Consider the following 5,130-nt stretch of genomic DNA (forward strand, 5'->3'; position numbering starts at 1 on the left):
TCTTCCTCCTGGCCCCCCCCGCATAACCTCAGGCACCCCTCCGAAGTGGCTGAACGGCCAGGAGGGCTGCAGCTTGAGCCCGAGAGGGCACACCGCTTTTAGCGAGCGAGTGGTATCCAGTCCTCAGCCAGCACCCAGTTACGGGGCTGAGGAGGGGGCTGTACTTGGGGAAGGGGCGTACCTCCACCCCGCCTCCCGGGGCCCCTGCCTGCCTTCCACTGGGAAGGAGCAGCAGTGCTGGGTGCCTCCCCCAGCCTCAGCCCCTCCCTCCTATCCCATCAGATCTTCGGGGAGCCCTCTGCCTCTCAGGGGCAGGGCGGTGGCGAGCGTCCGGCTGGACATCTGCAGTCCCGGGAAGGGTAGGGGGACTCGCGGAGAAGCTGGACGATGACCGGGGGGGGACACCCAGAGGAAGGAGACAAGGGGGAAGGGCGGGGTGGGGTTTGGAAGAGGGTGGTGCCCACCTCCACCTCCCACCCTCTGCCCCCCAGGTCCTCCTAACAGGGAGCCCTCCTGCCTGGGGAAGGGGCCCTGCCTCTCGAATCCTTGGAAGAGGGGCGGCTGCTCCCGGAGCCCCGGGTGAGGAGCCCTCAGGGGCCGGAGACCGGCGAGCCTGCGTGGGCTCAGTTTCACCTCGCACTCAGCCCGCACTGGCTCCCCAAGCGCCCGAGGGCAGCGAGCAGGGCACAGGTGCTGGGCCCCACGTGGCCGCCGGACGGCCGTGGGAAAGCTCGGCCCTGCCCCCTGGTGGCGAGTGCGGGCTGAGCCTCCCGCCGTGCGCCAACGCCAGCCAAGGCCGGTCAGCCCAGGATCTGATTAAACGCACTGAACCCATCGCTCTGGCGAGACCCGGACATAGGGTCCGCGCTGTTCCGAAAGAGAACCTTAGAAAATCAGGACTGGAAGGAGCTGACTGCAACCCCAGGGGGTGGGTTCAAATGCTACCCTCCGCAAGGCACAGCATCCCTGGACTTCAGCTGCCTCATCTGTTAGATGAGCTTGGACTGCATACCTAGGTTCCGTGGTTCTCTAGCCATGTGGTTATGAGCCTGTGGTCTTTAGATCATAGATTGTTGGAACTAGAAGGACCCTTAGAACACAGAATACAGTGTCAGAGCTGGGAGGGGTCTTCGAACACAGGGTGTCAGAACTGAGAGGGCCCTTAGAACCCAGAGTGTCAGAGCTAGAAGGGCCCTTAGAACACAGGATGTCAGGGCTGGGAAGGTCCTTAGAACACAGAATGTCAGAGCTGGGAGGGCCCTTAGAACACAGGATGTCAGATCTGGGAAGGTTCTTAGAACACAGAATGTCAGAGCTGGGAGGGCTCTTAGAATCCAGAATGTCAAAGCTGGGAGGGCCCTTAGAACACAAGATATCAGAGCTGGGAGAGCCCTTAGAGCACAGGATGTCAGAGCTGGGAGAATTTTTAAAGATTGTCTAGCTTAATTTTTAACACTTTACAAGTGAACAGTGTGAGGATCAGAGAGAAGTAAAATGAGGTGTTCAAAATCATGCTGGGATTTCTCATAGCTGGAGGATTAGAACCTCAGTCTCAACTCCCAAGCTTGCAGGTGTTTCAGTAAACACAGAAGAGTAATAGGAAAAAAAAGCAGGGTTCTTCCTTCTGGCTGCAGCTTGCAGAATTTAAAAAATGTATTCAGTATCTGTTTTTTTTAGAGCACTTTAATTTTAAAATGAATCCCTTACCCCCATCCTACCCAGTGAACTCTCCCTTGTTTTAGAAAAAAAAAATGGGAAAAAAGTAGTTTGAGGAAAGCGATAAATACATCTACTGAGTCTGATAATCATGCAGTGTTCCCTGCCCCCTAGTCCCCTTATACTCAGAGAAAAGAACCCTGGTGTGGCAGTCAGACTTGTTCCAGTGGTTCCCCCCCCCCCCAGGCTTATAACTTTCCATATGAACTTGAGTAAATCAGTTTCTGAGCCTTAGTTTCATTTATAAAAGGAGGGAGCTGGACCAGAGGCTCTCTTTGGCCTTGTTTCATTCTGTCCTTTCTATGTTCCAATATTTATATTATAAAGCTCCCCATCCCCCAGCTCTAAAATCCTGTGTTCTAAGGGCCCTCCCAGCTCTGACATCCTGTGTTCTAAGATCCCTCCCAGCTCTGATATCCTGTATTCTCAGGGCCCTCTCAGCTCTGACATTCTATGTTCTAAGGGCCCTCCCACTTCTGACATCCTCTGTTCTAAGGTCTCTTCCAGTTCTGACATTTTCTGTTCTAAGACCCTTTCCAGCACTGACATTCTGTGTTCAAAGGACCCTTCTAGCTCTGACTTTCTCTGTTCTAAGGTCTCTCCCAACTCTGACATTTTCTGTTCTAAGGAGGGCCTTTCTTGCACTGACATTCTGTGTTCTAAGGGCCGTTCTGACTCTAACACTCTATATTCTAGAGTTCTGCCCTAAACTAACATTCCATGTACTCAGGCCACTTTTAATGCTGACATTCTCTGGTCTAAGATCCATTCTAGGTTTTAAGGTCCCTCTAGCTCTGACAAATGGCTGCTGCCACTCCCTAAGCCCTTACCATCATATTCTAGCCTAAAAGCGCTGTCCAAGGTTGTCTGTCTCAATCCCTAAATCCAAAGGGATGTTCTCAGGCCTTCTCCTTCTTGGCCTTTCTGTAGGATTTGGCTCTGTCGTACACCTTCTCCTCTTGGATTCTGTGCCTTCCCTGGTCTTTTGCTCTCTCTCCTACTCTCTGGCCCCTTCTAAGTTAGCTTTGTTTTGTTGTCTTCTTCCCTCACCCAAGTGTGGGTGCTCCCCCAGGTCCTATACTGGCCCTTCTTGTCTTCTTTATATTCCTTCCATCTGCTCTCATGGGTTCAGTTATCACCTCTTTCTAAGTGTTTCTAAAATCTTTATATCTAGCATGAATTTGTCTTCAGCTTCCCAGTCCAACTGCCTGCTGGACAATTCCATCCAAGCTTTTCCTTCCTCCTAACTTCCTTGTTTCTTTTCCTTCCTTCCTTCCTTCCTTCCTTCCTTCCTTCCTTCCTTCCTTCCTTCCTTCCTTCCTTCCTTCCTTCCTTCCTTCCTTCCTTCCTTCTTCCTTCTTTCCTTCTTCCTTCCTTCCTTCTTTCCTTCCTTCCTTCTTTCCTTCTTTTCTTTCTGGAGGCAATCAGGGTTAAGTGACTTACCCAGATTCACACACCAATAAGTTTCTGAGGCTGGATTTGAACTCGGGCCTTCCTGATTCCAGAACTGGTGCTTCCCACTGTACCACATAGCAGTCCCCTAGGGTGTTACATCCTGTAAGGCACCCAGGCTCAGAACTGAGGAGGCATCTGTGATTCAAGTCTCTCCCTCAGCCCCAAACCATAATCAGTTACCAAGTCCTGTCAATTCTGTCTTCACAACTGTTGTTGTGTCTGGCCCCTTCTCTTCATGAGGTTGCTGTAGTATATGTTACAATAAGTTCCTCAATCCTGCCTTCACTGTTTCCCCTCTCCAATGAATCTTGCACACTACAGTTGAAATAACCCATCTGGTCACAGTTCTGGCCCTCCCACTCCCCTGCTCACAAACCTCCCATGGCTCCCTATTGCCTCATGGATAAAATCAAAACATCACAGCTCTGTATGTAAGACCCTCAGTGATCTGGTTCCTGGCTATCTTTCCAGACCTATTTTCCATTACTGCTCTTCATATCCTACATTCCAGCCAAACTGAACTATGGGTTGCTCCCCAAACAGACTATCTCCCACCTCCATGCAGTTACCTAGGCTGTTCCCCATTCCTGAAATATACTCCCTTCCTCCGCTCTCTGGAGTCAAAGAACCTAGGTTTAAATACCGTTTTTACTATTTATTACTGTGTGACCTTGGACAAGTCACTTAACTTCTGTTTGCTCCAGTGTCCTCAATTGTAAAATGGAGGTTATAATAGCACCTACCTCAAATGGTTGTTGTGAGAATCAGATGGGATAATATTTATAAAGCACCTTCCACAGCACCAGGAACATCCCCTTCTTCCCTTTCCCCCCTCCTTGGGCAAGTCAGATAGTATCCCTGAACCTCTGTTTCCTTCTCAGTAAGATGAGAAGTCGGCTAGATGGCCTCTGCCGTCCCTTCCAGCTCTAAATCTGTGGGCTTTTGGTCTCTAACATTCAGAGTCCTTGTATCCCCCAAGCTGATTTGTCAGCCTCTCTGGGAAACCTTCCTTGATCCCTCAGTCAAAAGTTCTCTCCCCTCTCCCCGTTCAGATTTTCCATCTGATTTCTCCTTCACCTTCCCAATACCTACCTTCCATCAGGGCTCTCTTGACTATGTTCTTCCCATCTGCTTATCCCAGGAGAATATTGAGTTAGTTCCTTTAGGATAGAGACAATGTCAGCACACAATGGGTGTTTAATTAATGTTGGGTGAATTAGATTGAGTTACTTCCATAGCTGACAGGAGTTAGGTCTTAGGAAGCAACGTGGTGAAGGGAAGAGCCCTGACTCAGAATGCAGAGATCCCACTTCTGCTACTCACTGCCTGAATGACTTTGGAAAAGTCAATTGCCTCTCTGTGCCTCAGCCAGTACAATGAAAGGATTGAACTAGATGAGGTCTAAGGTCTCTCTTCATTTTCTGTGATCTTTCAGTTCTCTCTGTCTTTGTCTCAGTACCTCTCCTTCTTTTCTCTGTCTCTCTTACTCTTTTTCTCTCTTTGACCCTTTCCCTTCTCTCTCTGTCTCTGTCTCCCTCTCCCTCCCTTCATCCCTTCTTCTCTCTCTGTCTCTATTTCTCTCTGTCTCTCTGTTTCTTTGTCTCTCTCTCCTCCTCCCTCTCCTTCTTTAATCTCTGACCTTCCCTCCCCTTTCTCTCTCTCTCTTCCTCTCTTTCTCCCTCTCTATCCCTGTCTTTCTTTCCCCTCCCTCTTTTTCTCTGTCTCTCTCCCCCTCCTTTTCTCTGTCTCTCTTCCTCCTCTCTCTCTTTCTCTCTGACTCTCTCCTCCTCTTCCTCCTTCTTTTATCTCTAACTTTCCCCCTTTCTCTCTCTCTCTTCCTCTCTTTCTCCTTCTCTATCTCTGTCTTTCTTTCCCCTCCCTCTTTTTCTCTGTCTCTCTCCCCCTCCTCCTCCTGCTCCTCCTCCTCCTCCTCCTCCTCCTCCTCCTTCTTCTTCTTCT

At 50.0% G+C, this 5,130-nt stretch overlaps 1 protein-coding gene across 2 annotated transcripts in view; it reads left to right on the forward strand.

The window, feature by feature from the left end:
• The window catches only part of HTR1D (5-hydroxytryptamine receptor 1D), a 16,871-nt gene that overhangs the window by 463 nt on the left and 11,278 nt on the right, over nt 1-5,130 (forward strand). The gene's annotated exons all lie outside the window — the stretch shown is intronic.

Source organism: Petaurus breviceps, unplaced genomic scaffold, assembly GCF_028583685.1.
Source record: "Petaurus breviceps papuanus isolate PSGF00001 unplaced genomic scaffold, PetGlider_PUasm1.0 91041, whole genome shotgun sequence".
Taxonomy (NCBI): Eukaryota; Metazoa; Chordata; class Mammalia; order Diprotodontia; family Petauridae; genus Petaurus; species Petaurus breviceps.